The sequence below is a fragment of the Salvelinus namaycush genome, unplaced genomic scaffold (genome assembly GCF_016432855.1).
Source record: "Salvelinus namaycush isolate Seneca unplaced genomic scaffold, SaNama_1.0 Scaffold433, whole genome shotgun sequence".
Lineage (NCBI taxonomy): Eukaryota > Metazoa > Chordata > Actinopteri > Salmoniformes > Salmonidae > Salvelinus > Salvelinus namaycush.
The window spans coordinates 43,808-60,009 of NW_024061124.1; the positions used below are offsets into that span (position 1 = coordinate 43,808).

A 16,202-nucleotide genomic window follows, 5' to 3' on the forward strand; every position below is an offset into this window, starting at 1 on the left:
AAAGACGGACTGGGGATGTTTTCAAACCCAGCAATAAACTGGACGTCATACAGCCCTTAGGCTAGCTACTGTTAATGTTCAGTATTTTGGGGAAATTACTGTTTTACAGCTACGTAGTTATATCTTCAGGATCTGAAAACGAATGAACAGGCAGAACCTGATCGCTATTGAAAAGGTAAGCAGAAAGTTAATGTTCATATTGATTTAGATTTGATTGCCCATGATCATAGGTAAACCCCAGTTAGTCTTCTGGCTAGTTGGAGAGCTAGCTAGCAAGCTAACCAACTTTGACGTAGCTGTTTTCGGAAATTGAATGTTAGCTATGACACAACGTGTTTTTGGATTTGTATGTCAACTACTTTCTATATACGCATTTAGTAACAGGTGTTTTACTTATGTGGCTAAGTTGCTTTTACGCCAAGAATATGAAGAATTGTAGCGTGCGTGGCTGTGTGTCGAGGGCAAAGCTGGGTGACAACTGGCTAACTAGTTAGCTTCAGCTAGCCTGTTCGTAGCAAGCTTGCTAGCACAGGGGAGGGGGGAACGGTGATAGGGCATTCGCCTCAGCGGGCTTTTGTCTACACGGGATGGTTTTGTTCTCCATGTAACTACACATTGAACGATTTTAAATAATATCTAACTCTTTTTCGCAACAGACCAGGCTGCACAGTAAATTGACCAAGACGTTCCGCCAGGTAGCAAACTCGCCACATTATACAACGTAGCTGGTTCGCACACCTCAGAAGGAATAGCTAACGTTAGCTAACTGCTGTAGCCCTCATTACAAGAATTTCAGCGCCGAACGTAACGTAAGCATGCTATTCTCTGAACACTATCTACGTTAACCCTAGCTAGCTAGCAAGCTAACTGTATTCGTGTCATTTATGTCCATATACGTTTATAACGTCCAATTTTTGCCACATTGGATCTGTAAAATGCACATAATAATAATAACAATTATAATTATTTGCTATTTTGTAAATCTGACAACAGTATAGCCAAGGTACAGCAGCGAGTCAAGCATTTGGGGGGTGTGTTGGTTGAACCGCTGTCTGTCTGGTGTGACCGTCCTTCGCTCTGGAAACCTTTTGTCTAAAGGACGTATCAAAACATGTGTACTCACTCAGATCCTATACAAAAACCAAGCCACTAGTGCAGATGTATAGCTGAATATTACCTCACGTCTCTCGTTCATGACAATGACAGAATAAATACATTGTACATTTTATTATAGCCACAATGGGTGCAGAATGAACAGTCTCCATGAAGTATGAGGAAATATCAAATCAAGGGTGATGTCATTTCTACCCTCCCATGCTGTTGCAGTATTTTGTATAGCCTAATATCAGTGCAATACCGGTTGAAATTGATATCCCGCTATTGTCTTCAGTGAGGCAGCAATGACAATGACACTGAATCTATGAATTTAGTTGCAAGTAAGGGCTCCGTTTATCTAAATAGGTTTCACCTTTTTCCTACTACAAAATATAGCTATACGCCTTCAGCCCTAAATAATCAAAGCGTAGTAATGTGTGTGTAATAAAGAAGTTAATTACAGAATGCATAGTGACTAACCATAGGGTTTGTCTTAAACACATAACACCCCCCCCCCCCCAAAATACTAGTCCTATATATTTTCCTATATACTTTAAAAATGGGCCTTTGATACCACTCTGAATTGTAATTTAGCTCGATGATAGAATTCTGGTTTGAATGTCTGTCTAACTTTGTGATCGTCACTACACTAAAATTGTATTTTGTTGTCACATCATGTTCCTCATTTGTGTTACTGTAGTACCAAGTACTTAACTCACAATCGCAGGTACATTATAACAAGTACATTTTACATATTGAACTTATTATGGCAGTTTATGCAATAGTCATGTAAACACCGTACTCTGCTTATCTTAATTGGCGTAAGGTCATAATCGGAAGTAAGCATATGCCGATTAAAAACACCTGGTTTTCTGAGTAATCTTTCAAATTATTAGGACATGTAAATACCTTAATCGGCGTTCCAGCGGTGCGTTTTATTTGCCCATTCACCAGCCAAGCAAGCTTCCCTCTTTGCGAGTGAGTTGTACTTGGAACAGCTGAATGTATATGCTTCTTTTAGAAGTAGTTTTCACATGTACTTTATATGTCCAAACTCAGAATCAAATATCCTTCCCAAAATAACATGTTTGATGTGCTAGAATGTTTGTTTTGATTGGTGAATTTCTGCATTTATCTGTGCTGTCAAGTTGCCTGATTTCAAATATGTCCATGAAAACAGGATTATTAGTGAGTCGGTCTTCTTCCAAAGCATGTAAAAGTTTTAATTAAACTTATTTTTTACATTTTTTATTTAATCTTTATTTAACTAGGCAAGTCAGTTAAGAACACATTCGTATTTACAATGACAGCCTAGGAACAGTGGGTTAACGGCCTTGTTCAGGGGCAGAACGACAGATTTTGACCTTGTCAGCTCGGTATTTCAATCGAGCAACATTTCAGGTTACTGGCCAAAAGCTCTAACCACTAGGTTTCCTGCCGCTCCTAATCTCACTTTCCACAATCACATTATTGTATGCATGACACTCACACAAAAGCCACACACATTTAGGGCTGGTATGATACCAGTATCGCAATATACAAAAAATATATATATATAAATAAATGATGACACAAAGCAGATTGTACTCTGTTCCTGTATGTAAAATATTGTGTGCTTGGGAAATGAATCCATGTGATTCTGGATGACATCATAATGACATTTTGTTTCCAACATCAGAGCTGTTTTTTCTTAAGAAGTTAAATCCCCTTTTTGTGTGTTTGTTTCCCTGTCACGATACAAACAAATAGTGCGATACAGGTATCGTCCCGGCCCTAATTCACATACACACGCATACCGACACAACACGCCCCGCACACTCTTGCTACTCTGTTCTCTTATAATTATCTATCCTGATGCCTAGTCACTTTACCCTGCCGTTATGTACATATCTAGTAGGGATGTGCATCTTTCCCTTTTCAAGACGATTCGATACGTATCGAGATACAGAAAATATGTTTTTTTAGTTTGAAAACAATTCGGTTTGATTAGAGGAACGACTCGATTCGACTCGTTTAACATTTGTGGCATTAACACATTCATTATCCGTTCTAAAATTCAAATCTGCTTCTGAGGGAGCTTATGGGCTGGGCCTCTCTGATCTGGATCTGCCTGAGCTGACTTTTCTCTGTGTGTTTTGTTTGTAAATGATGTCTATGTAGGCACCTGAGCTGAGTCAGAAGGGAAACTCGGCATCTACCACCCACTATCAGATAAGGGGGGAGGGGGTAGTGTTTGCTTTTTCTCCCCTCACTTGTTTTATCTGAAATCACCATCACCCACTAATTCAATTGTTGTTCAGCGTGCAAAATTACTTCTTGATTTAATGACTGTCAACACAGTGCATTCGAAAAGTATTCAAACCTCTTGACTTTTTCCACATTTTGTTACGTTACAGCATTATTCTAAAATGGATTAAATTTTTTCCCCCCCTCAATCTACACACAATACCCCATAATGACAAGGCAAAAAATAATGTTTTTAAGAAATCGTTGTCGGGTCGTTGTCCTGTTGGAAGGTGAATCTTTACCCCAGTCTGATAACCTGCCTCAGAGCACTTAGGACTTCATCAAGGATCTCTCTCTGTACTTTGCTCAGTTCATCTTTCCCTCGATCCTGACTAGTCTCCCAGTCCCTGCCGTTGAAAAACATCCCTACAGCATGATGCTGCCACCGCCATGCTTTGCTGTAGGGATTCATTCAGGCCAAAGAGTTCAATCTTGGTTTCATCAGACCTGAGAATCTTGTTTCTCATGGTCTGAGAGTCCTGTAGGTGCCTTTTGGCAAACTCCAAGCGGGCTGTCATGTGCCTTTTTACTGAAGAGTGGCTTCCGTCTAGCCACTCTACCATAAAAGCCTGATTGGTGGAGTGCTGCAGAGATGGTTGTCCTTTTGGAAGGTACTCTCATCTCCACAGAGGAACTATTGAGCTCTGTCAGAGTGACCATCGGGTTCTTGGTCACCTCCCTGACCAAGGCCCTATTCCCCCGATTGCTCAGTTTGCCCAGGCGGCCAGCTCGAGGAAGAGTCTTGGTGGTTCCAAATTTCTTCCATTTAAGAATGTTGGAGGCCACTGTGTTCTTAGGGACCTTCAATGCTGTAGACATTTTTTTTTGGTACCATTCCCCAGATCTGTGCCTCGACACAATCCTGTCTCAGAGCTCTATGGACAATATATATATATATATGACAGGCTGTGGCTGTGCCTTTCCAAATCATGTCGTATCAATTGAATTTACCACAGGTGGACTCCAATCAAGTTGTAGAAACATCAAGGATGATCAATAGAAACAGGATGCACCTGAGCTCAATTACGAAAATAATGTGTTTTTGGTTTTTTTGGACGAATTATGGAGTGTTGTGTGTAGATTGAGTTTTTGTTTTTCCCATCCCCCACCCCATCTATTTTAGAATAAGGTTGTAACGTAACAAAAGGTGAAGGGGTCTGAATGCTTCCCAAATGCACTGGTATACTTTATTTTTTAATTTTTTAACCGGGGACCTTCAGACGAGTCTTGTGAGGCTTGTGGGTGTCCTAGAGCAAAACAACCTACATATACAGTACCAGTCAAATGTTTGGAGACATACTCATCCAAGTTTTTTTTTTTTAAGTTGAAAAAAAAAAAACTATTTTCTACATTGTAGAATAATATTGAAGACATCAACTATTAAATAAAACATGAAATCATGTAGTAACCAAAAAAGGAAAAGCAGCAAACAAGTGCTCAGCATATGTGGGAACTCCTTCAAGACTGTTGGAAAAGCATTCCTCATGAAGCTGGTTGAGAGAATGCTGAGTGTGCAAGGCTGTCATCAAGGCAAAGGGTGGCTACTTTTGAAGAATCTGAAATTGAAAATATATATTTTTAAGTACATTTTTGGTTACTACATGATTCCATATGTGTTATTTCATAGTTTTGATGTCTTCGCTATTATACATTGTAGAAAATAGTAAAAATAAAGGAAAACCCTTGAATGAGTAGGTGTGTCCAAACTTTAGACTGGTACTATATGTGTTTGTGAGACACTCACTTTTACACAGATGGGTAATTTTAGCCTTAACTGTTTGGATGCTACAGACAGAAGTTGGCAGAAGACGCTTTAATGCCTTCAGACAAGTCCTGTGGTGCTTTGTGGGTCGTAGAGCAAAACGGAGAACACCATTGTGTTCATGAGAGTAATCCTTTGTAGGCTAAATCATTCGGGCGCTTTGGTCATTTTCACGAGAAGACAGATTTAATTATTTTTTTAAATTGTGGTGTCTTGTGGTCTGGCAAACACCACTCTAGCTCTGCCACCTTTCACTGCACATGCAGAACGGCGATATATGCAGATGTGGTGAATTGAGACGCAGTCCGTACCAAAAAAAAAAAAATCTATTTCTAGTTATGTTAATCTAAACTTACATCGGTTTCAGTAACAACCAGGAAGCAATGGCAATTACTTGCCATTCATCTTGTACTCTCACAATGAGTATAATGCTCTGTTTTGCCTTATTTGGATTCATTTCTTAGTCATTTAGTATTAATGCCTCCAATATCAGTAAAACTGAAAGAAATTTAAAGGGATATTTCTAAAACGTTCTACTTCATATTCATCTCGGCACCTCCCCCAACATCAACGCATTTTGAAATTGCACGTTTTTATGTTAAAAGAAAATAGCGGAAGATGAGTGTTTCCAATGATCTCATCAACCAATTAGAAGACGATGCCTACTCGTGAATAGTTAAAATCACACGATGCACACTGATGATGTCATAAACACTTTTCCTTTTTTTTACTACAGAACATAGAATCGTGTTCACATGTTGGGGGGGGGGGGGTCACGAATATTAAGTAGAATGTTATGATTCTACCTGACGTGGGCTCAAGAGTGGCGCAGCGGTCTAAGGCGCTGCATCTCAGTGCTAGAGGCAGCACTACAGACAACCTGGTTCAATTCCAGGCTGTGGCGCAACCGGCTGTGATTGGGAGTCCCATAGGGTGGCGTACTATTGGCTCGGTGTCGTCCGGGGTTAGGGTTTGGCCGGGGTAGGCTGTCATTGTAAGTAAGAGTTTGTTCTTAACTGACTTATCTAGTTAAATAAAGGTTACATTTAAAAATAATAATAATATATATTTTTTTATCCACCTGTAGCACTTCTATTCAAGGCCTTGTAAGGAAACGATTCATATACTAAGCTCCTCTGTAGCTTAGTTGGTACAGAATGGTGCTTTTGCGTTGGATAAAAGGATACGATATTTTAAATGGCACATTTACCTTATACACCAGATTTCAATCCTCACTCAGCAGTTCCTGTGGAAATGGCGACAGGAACAAAGCGACCGTGTTTTACGAGTTTCAGTTTCTACTCCGTACAGGGTCTTCCACCATCGTATTTACACACCATTATCTTCACAACCTTTTTTTACTATTTACGTAGGCATTAGGGATGTCCCATCAAAAAAAAACAATCTTGGTTGACAGAGTCGTCTGTTCTTTTGACCAATCAATTGGTCAAAATGTGGAACTTAATTTTTTTTCCATAGACACTTTCGATCAAATCAACTATATTTTGGCTACTGAACTTGTCTGATGCTTTAAGCACTGCCATTTTAAAAATGAGGACACAAATTACTAAAGGGGGAGCCAGAGATCAATATAGCCTAACCAGAAAGAAACTTGTTCCAGACCCTCCCGCTGCCGGCCTTCAGATTCTGCCTTTTAACTCCTGAAGTTTCCGGTAACTGGCTACACCAGCGGTCGGAAACTTTTTCCATTTGGAGTGCCAAGTTCTAGTAACATTTCTACTGATCTGTGTACCGGTAATGATTTCCATATGCAAATTTTACTGGAACAGTTTAATTTATAATAAAGGTCTTCATATCTCAAAATCTGTGTCATGTGGTTAATCAACACTAAATCTAAAGGAAAATGATACAAATCTATAAGTATCTTCTATTGCTAACTATTGTAAAAATAGCATACATAAACAAACAAATAAAAACATTGCAGACTGCAGGTAGAAAATATCCCGATAAATATCCTATAAATCACATTTACTACTAATGGTATCTCAATCAATGTCATGTGGTAAATGACAATGTAAACCTAAAAAGTAACTAATATTGCAAATGCCAATATGTAAAAAAAAAAAAAAAATAGCCTACATATAGCCAACAAATAGAAACATTGCAGCCCCGCAGGTAAAAAATATCCTATAAATCACATTGGTTGCGAATTGCCTGTCTGCAAGGAACTTGAAACATTGTATCAACTGACTTGAAACATTGTATCAACTGACTTGAAACATTGTATCAACTGACTTGAAACATTGTATCAACTGACTTGAAACATTGTATCAACTGACTTGAAACATTGTATCAACTTGGTCTAGCCCAGAGCTCATGTTAGCAAAACTTGCAACAATGTATAGAATATTCTGGGGCCTCAGTTTCCTGAGCCAGTGAGATCTGGACAGACACAGCTGTAGATTAGAAGTGGGATAAGGGATAAGAAGTAATCAAGTAGACCTAATTTTTCTGACGTTTCCACCGGATCAGAGCATGACTCTTCCCCCTCCGTGCTGCTGAGTGGTCATGGAAAGGGAGAGAGCTGGAAAGATTTTTCCAATAAGCTACATTGAGGAACTACTGTCATTCTCAATGGATGCAGAAACAGATTTTTTTTGTATACTTGCTGTTTTGAGGAGAAGGAAATATTACTTTGAGAAGCTCCACATTTTAATGTTGAGTTTAAGACAATCAGAAATGGTATCATATCTCCCAAAGGGACACATTTTATAGGCCTACATTTGCACGCAGGCCAGATAGACTAGGTCTACTTCTATGCGTAATCAGGTGTGTGTTCTTACTCAAAGATTTGACAGGAGCGCTCCAAACAAGATAATGAATCATTTGTCAACTAAAATAAACCCAAACTTTTTGTGTTGTACGCTCTGCAAACATGTCCACTCTTACAACGACAACGTTGAGACGGTAATATGACTATATATTGAATGGATTAACAGAAATTACCGTCGCCAAACAAACGTTGTAGATTCGAAATGATGGGAATTAACGGTAAATGTACTACTGCTGATAGAGGTCCGCCATCCGTTCAGACAGGCCTGAATCAGACCGGTGTCTCGTGTGCCATCCGTTCAGACAGGCCTGAATCAGACCGGTGTCTCGTGTGCCATCCGTTCAGACAGGCCTGAATCAGACCGGTGTCTCGTGTGCCATCCGTTCAGACAGGCCTGAATCAGACCGGTGTCTCGTGCGCCATCCGTTCAGACAGGCCTGAATCAGACCGGTGTCTCGTGTGCCATCCGTTCAGACAGGCCTGAATCAGACCGGTGTCTCGTGTGCCATCCGTTCAGACAGGCCTGAATCAGACCGGTGTCTCGTGTGCCATTCGTTCAGACAGGCCTGAATCAGACCGGTGTCTCGTGTGCCATCCGTTCAGACAGGCCTGAATCAGACCGGTGTCTCGTGTGCCATCCGTTCAGACAGGCCTGAATCAGACCGGTGTCTCGTGTGCCATCCGTTCAGACAGGCCTGAATCAGACCGGTGTCTCGTGTGCCATTCGTTCAGACAGGCCTGAATCAGACCGGTGTCTCGTGTGCCATTCGTTCAGACAGGCCTGAATCAGACCGGTGTCTCGTGTGCCATTCGTTCAGACAGGCCTGAATCAGACCGGTGTCTCGTGTGCCATCCGTTCAGACAGGCCTGAATCAGACCGGTGTCTCGTGTGCCATCCGTTCAGACAGGCCTGAATCAGACCGGTGTCTCGTGTGCCATCCGTTCAGACAGGCCTGAATCAGACCGGTGTCTCGTGTGCCATCCGTTCAGACAGGCCTGAATCAGACCGGTGTCTCGTGTGCCATCGGTTCAGACAGGCCTGAATCAGACCGGTGTCTCGTGTGCCATCCGTTCAGACAGGCCTGAATCAGACCGGTGTCTCGTGTGCCATTCGTTCAGACAGGCCTGAATCAGACCGGTGTCTCGTGTGCCATCCGTTCAGACAGGCCTGAATCAGACCGGTGTCTCGTGTGCCATCCGTTCAGACAGGCCTGAATCAGACCGGTGTCTCGTGTGCCATTCGTTCAGACAGGCCTGAATCAGACCGGTGTCTCGTGTGCCATCCGTTCAGACAGGCCTGAATCAGACCGGTGTCTCGTGTGCCATCCGTTCAGACAGGCCTGAATCAGACCGGTGTCTCGTGTGCCATCCGTTCAGACAGGCCTGAATCAGACCGGTGTCTCGTGTGCCATCCGTTCAGACAGGCCTGAATCAGACCGGTGTCTCGTGTGCCATCCGTTCAGACAGGCCTGAATCAGACCGGTGTCTCGTGTGCCATCCGTTCAGACAGGCCTGAATCAGACCGGTGTCTCGTGTGCCATCCGTTCAGACAGGCCTGAATCAGACCGGTGTCTCGTGTGCCATCCGTTCAGACAGGCCTGAATCAGACCGGTGTCTCGTGTGCCATCCGTTCAGACAGGCCTGAATCAGACCGGTGTCTCGTGTGCCATCCGTTCAGACAGGCCTGAATCAGACCGGTGTCTCGTGTGCCATCCGTTCAGACAGGCCTGAATCAGACCGGTGTCTCGTGTGCCATCCGTTCAGACAGGCCTGAATCAGACCGGTGTCTCGTGTGCCATCCGTTCAGACAGGCCTGAATCAGACCGGTGTCTCGTGTGCCATCCGTTCAGACAGGCCTGAATCAGACCGGTGTCTCGTGTGCCATCCGTTCAGACAGGCCTGAATCAGACCGGTGTCTCGTGTGCCATCCGTTCAGACAGGCCTGAATCAGACCGGTGTCTCGTGTGCCATCCGTTCAGACAGGCCTGAATCAGACCGGTGTCTCGTGTGCCATCCGTTCAGACAGGCCTGAATCAGACCGGTGTCTCGTGTGCCATCCGTTCAGACAGGCCTGAATCAGACCGGTGTCTCGTGTGCCATCCGTTCAGACAGGCCTGAATCAGACCGGTGTCTCGTGTGCCATCCGTTCAGACAGGCCTGAATCAGACTGGTGTCTCGTATGCCATACATTTTTTTTGTTGCTACTGCTCGATTTAAAAAAAAATCTTTGTCGACCAAGGAATCGACCAGTTCACTAAATGGGGTCAACCCTAATAGGCATACATCCATTGGTAGTTTGATGTTGTCCGTTCCTGTGGAAAAGATGATGACCTACTCAGGCCCCCCCCCCCTTTATGTACAGAAGCATCTATTGGTAGTTTGTTCTCGGTGTATGAAAAACCTAACTAAGTATAGGCACTCTTGGCTGTAGCCTAAGGATGATTTATTTTGGGCAAGAGTTCTGATCTGATTGGTCAAAATGCCAATTATTGGCTAAAGATGAGAATTGGGCTGCCTGTGTAAACGAAGACTAAGTCATATTCGCCTGAGGACCGTATCCCATTGTTGCACTAACCTACCTAATGTAAATACTTGACTAAATTGTTTGTTTTATCAAGTAAGTGCATACATTGATGGATCACTAGAGTAGTCCACTATCACTAGTCTAACACCACTAGAATGGTGGGGTCCACTACCACTAGTCTAACACCACTAGAGTGATGGGGTCCACTACCACTAGTCTAACACCACTAGAATGATGGGGTCCACTACCACTAGTCTAACACCACTAGAATGGTGGGGTCCACTACCACTAGTCTAACACCACTAGAGTGATGGGGTCCACTACCACTAGTCTAACACCACTAGAATGATGGGGTCCACTACCACTAGTCTAACACCACTAGAATGATGGGGTCCAGTCCACTACCACTAGTCTAGCACCACTAGAATGATGGGGTCCACTACCACTAGTCTAACACCACTAGAATGATGGGGTCCAGTCCACTACCACTAGTCCAGCACCACTAGAATGATGGGGTCCACTACCACTAGTCTAACACCACTAGAATGATGGGGTCCACTACCACTAGTCTAACACCACTAGAATGATGGGGTCCAGTCCACTACCACTAGTCCAGCACCACTAGAATGATGGGGTCCACTACCACTAGTCTAACACCACTAGAATGATGGGGTCCAGTCCACTACCACTAGTCCAGCACCACTAGAATGATGGGGTCCACTACCACTAGTCTAACACCACTAGAGTGATGGGGTCCAGTCCACTACCACTAGTCTAGCACCACTAGAATGATGGGGTCCACTACCACTAGTCTAACACCACTAGAATGATGGGGTCCACTACCACTAGTCCAGCACCACTAGAATGATGGGGTCCAGTCCACTACCCCTAGTCTAACACCACTAGAATGATGGGGTCCACTACCACTAGTCTAACACCACTAGAATGATGGGGTCCACTACCACTAGTCTAACACCACTAGAGTGATGGGGTCCAGTCCACTAGTCTAACACCACTAGAATGATGAGGTCCACTATCACTAGTCTAACACCACTAGAATGATGAGGTCCACTATCACTAGTCTAACACCACTAGAGTGATGGGGTCCACTATCACTAGTCTAACACCACTAGAATGATGGGGTCCACTACCACTAGTCTAACACCACTAGAATGATGAGGTCCACTATCACTAGTCTAACACCACTAGAATGATGGGGTCCAGTCCACTATCACTAGTCTAGCACCACTAGAATGATGGGGTCCAGTCCACTATCACTAGTCTAGCACCACTAGAATGATGGGGTCCAGTCCACTACCACTAGTCCAGCACCACTAGAATGATGGGGTCCACTATCACTAGTCTAACACCACTAGAATGATGGGGTCCACTACCACTAGTCTAACACCACTAGAATGATGGGGTCCAGTCCACTATCACTAGTCTAGCACCACTAGAATGATGGGGTCCAGTCCACTACCACTAGTCCAGCACCACTAGAATGATGGGGTCCACTACCACTAGTCTAGCACCACTAGAATGATGGGGTCCAGTCCACTACCACTAGTCCAGCACCACTAGAATGATGGGGTCCACTACCACTAGTCTAACACCACTAGAGTGATGGGGTCCACTACCACTAGTCTAACACCACTAGAATGATGGGGTCCACTACCACTAGTCTAACACCACTAGAATGATGGGGTCCAGTCCACTACCACTAGTCCAGCACCACTAGAATGATGGGGTCCACTACCACTAGTCTAACACCACTAGAGTGATGGGGTCCACTACCACTAGTCTAACACCACTAGAATGATGGGGTCCAGTCCACTATCACTAGTCTAGCACCACTAGAATGATGGGGTCCAGTCCACTACCACTAGTCCAGCACCACTAGAATGATGGGGTCCACTATCACTAGTCTAACACCACTAGAATGGTGGGGTCCACTACCACTAGTCTAGCACCACTAGAATGATGGGGTCCAGTCCACTACCACTAGTCCAGCACCACTAGAATGATGGGGTCCAGTCCACTACCACTAGTCCAGCACCACTAGAATGATGGGGTCCAGTCCACTACCACTAGTCTAGCACCACTAGAATGATGGGGTCCAGTCCACTACCACTAGTCTAGCACCACTAGAATGATGGGGTCCACTACCACTAGTCTAGCACCACTAGAATGATGGGGTCCACTACCACTAGTCTAGCACCACTAGAATGATGGGGTCCACTACCACTAGTCCAGCACCACTAGAATGATGAGGTCCACTATCACTAGTCTAACACCACTAGAATGATGGGGTCCAGTCCACTACCACTAGTCTAGCACCACTAGAGTGATGGGGTCCACTATCACTAGTCTAACACCACTAGAATGATGGGGTCCAGTCCACTACCACTAGTCTAACACCACTAGAATGATGGGGTCCACTATCACTAGTCTAACACCACTAGAATGATGGGGTCCACTACCACTAGTCTAACACCACTAGAATGATGGGGTCCACTACCACTAGTCCAGCACCACTAGAATGATGGGGTCCACTACCACTAGTCTAGCACCACTAGAATGATGGGGTCCACTACCACTAGTCTAGCACCACTAGAATGATGGGGTCCACTACCACTAGTCTAACACCACTAGAATGGTGGGGTCCACTATCACTAGTCTAACACCACTAGAATGATGGGGTCCAGTCCACTACCACTAGTCTAACACCACTAGAATGATGGGGTCCAGTCCACTACCACTAGTCCAGCACCACTAGAGTGATGGGGTCCACTATCACTAGTCTAGCACCACTAGAATGATGGGGTCCAGTCCACTACCACTAGTCCAGCACCACTAGAGTGATGGGGTCCACTACCGCTAGTCTAGCACCACTAGAATGATGGGGTCCACTACCACTAGTCCAGCACCACTAGAATGATGGGGTCCAGTCCACTACCACTGGTCCAGCACCACTAGAATGATGGGGTCCAGTCCACTACCACTAGTCTAGCACCACTAGAATGATGGGGTCCACTACCACTAGTCCAGCACCACTAGAATGATGGGGTCCAGTCCACTACCACTAGTCCAGCACCACTAGAATGATGGGGTCCACTACCACTAGTCTAGCACCACTAGAATGATGGGGTCCACTACCACTAGTCCAGCACCACTAGAATGATGGGGTCCAGTCCACTACCACTAGTCCAGCACCACTAGAATGATGGGGTCCAGTCCACTACCACTAGTCCAGCACCACTAGAATGATGGGGTCCAGTCCACTACCACTAGTCCAGCACCACTAGAATGATGGGGTCCACTACCACTAGTCTAGCACCACTAGAATGATGGGGTCCACTACCACTAGTCTAACACCACTAGAATGATGGGGTCCACTACCACTAGTCTAACACCACTAGAATGATGGGGTCCACTACCACTAGTCCAGCACCACTAGAATGATGGGGTCCACTACCACTAGTCCAGCACCACTAGAATGATGGGGTCCACTACCACTAGTCTAACACCACTAGAATGATGGGGTCCAGTACCACTAGTCTAGGCGGGCTCTGCCGCGGCTACTGAGGCAGGGGGCGGGCTCTGCCGCGGCTACTGAGGCAGGGGGCGGGCTCTGCCGCGGCTACTGAGGCAGGGGGCGGGCTCTGCCGCGGCTACTGAGGCAGGGGGCGGGCTCTGCCGCGGCTACTGAGGCAGGGGGCGGGCTCTGCCGCGGCTACTGAGGCAGGGGGCGGGCTCTGCCGCGGCTACTGAGGCAGGGGGCGGGCTCTGCCGCGGCTACTGAGGCAGGGGGCGGGCTCTGCCGCGGCTACTGAGGCAGGGGGCGGGCTCTGCCGCGGCTACTGAGGCAGGGGGCGGGCTCTGCCGCGGCTACTGAGGCAGGGGGCGGGCTCTGCCGCGGCTACTGAGGCAGGGGGCGGGCTCTGCCGCGGCTACTGAGGCAGGGGGCGGGCTCTGCCGCGGCTACTGAGGCAGGGGGCGGGCTCTGCCGCGGCTACTGAGGCAGGGGGCGGCTCTGCCGCGGCTACTGAGGCAGGGGGCGGGCTCTGCCGCGGCTACTGAGGCAGGGGGCGGGCTCTGCCGCGGCTACTGAGGCAGGGGGCGGGCTCTGCCGCGGCTACTGAGGCAGGGGGCGGGCTCTGCCGCGGCTACTGAGGCAGGGGGCGGGCTCTGCCGCGGCTACTAAGGGAAGATGTGCTTTTCTTTCCCACCAAGTCAGCCGTTGTTTTATTCTGATTTAGATAATTCACGTGAGATGATGTCTTGATGCTTTTTTTTAATAGTAGAGATCAAGTTTATACATTGTCTGGCTGGGCTGATGAGACCGTGGACTGGGCTGATGAGACCGTGGACTGGGCTGATGAGACCGTGGACTGGGCTGATGAGACCGTGGACTGGGCTGACGAGACAGTGGACTGGGCTGACGAGACAGTGGACTGGGCTGACGAGACAGTGGACTGGGCTGACGAGACAGTGGACTGGGCTGACGAGACAGTGGACTGGGCTGACGAGACAGTGGACTGGGCTGACGAGACAGTGGACTGGGCTGACGAGACCGTGGACTGGGCTGACGAGACCGTGGACTGGGCTGACGAGACCGTGGACTGGGCTGACGAGACCGTGGACTGGGCTGACGAGACGGTGGACTGGGCTGACGAGACGGTGGACTGGGCTGACGAGACGGTGGACTGGGCTGACGAGACGGTGGACTGGGCTGACGAGACGGTGGGCTGGGCTGACGAGACGGTGGGCTGGGCTGACGAGACGGTGGGCTGGGCTGACGAGACGGTGGGCTGGGCTGACGAGACGGTGGGCTGGGCTGACGAGACGGTGGGCTGGGCTGACGAGACGGTGGGCTGGGCTGACGAGACGGTGGGCTGGGCTGACGAGACGGTGGACTGGGCTGACGAGACGGTGGGCTGGGCTGACGAGACGGTGGGCTGGGCTGACGAGACGGTGGGCTGGGCTGACGAGACGGTGGGCTGGGCTGACGAGACGGTGGGCTGGGCTGACGAGACGGTGGGCTGGGCTGACGAGACGGTGGGCTGGGCTGACGAGACGGTGGGCTGGGCTGACGAGACGGTGGGCTGGGCTGACGAGACGGTGGACTGGGCTGACGAGACGGTGGGCTGGGCTGACGAGACGGTGGGCTGGGCTGACGAGACGGTGGGCTGGGCTGACGAGACGGTGGGCTGGGCTGACGAGACGTTGGACTGGGCTGACGAGACGGTGGGCTGGGCTGACGAGACGGTGGACTGGGCTGACGAGACGGTGGACTGGGCTGACGAGACGGTGGACTGGGCTGACGAGACGGTGGACTGGGCTGACGAGACGGTGGACTGGGCTGACGAGACGGTGGGCTGGGCTGACGAGACGGTGGGCTGGGCTGACGAGACGGTGGGCTGGGCTGACGAGACGGTGGGCTGGGCTGACGAGACGGTGGACTGGGCTGACGAGACGGTGGGCTGGGCTGACGAGACGGTGGACTGGGCTGACGAGACGGTGGACTGGGCTGACGAGACGGTGGACTGGGCTGACGAGACGGTGGACTGGGCTGACGAGACGGTGGGCTGGGCTGACGAGACGGTGGGCTGGGCTGACGAGACGGTGGGCTGGGCTGACGAGACGTTGGACTGGGCTGACGAGACGGTGGGCTGGGCTGACGAGACGGTGGACTGGGCTGACGAGACGGTGGACTGGGCTGACGAGACGGTGGACTGGGC

General features: G+C 47.7%; 1 protein-coding gene across 1 annotated transcript in view; it reads left to right on the forward strand.

The window, feature by feature from the left end:
- The first annotated feature begins 42 nt into the window (after nucleotides 1-42).
- Nucleotides 43-16,202, forward strand: part of LOC120041303 (ankyrin repeat domain-containing protein 12-like) — a 63,673-nt gene continuing 47,513 nt past the window's right edge. Inside the window, exon 1 of the mRNA XM_038986242.1 lies at nucleotides 43-175. The gene's annotated coding sequence lies outside the window, so the exon portion shown is untranslated. The remainder of the gene's footprint in view (nucleotides 176-16,202) is intronic.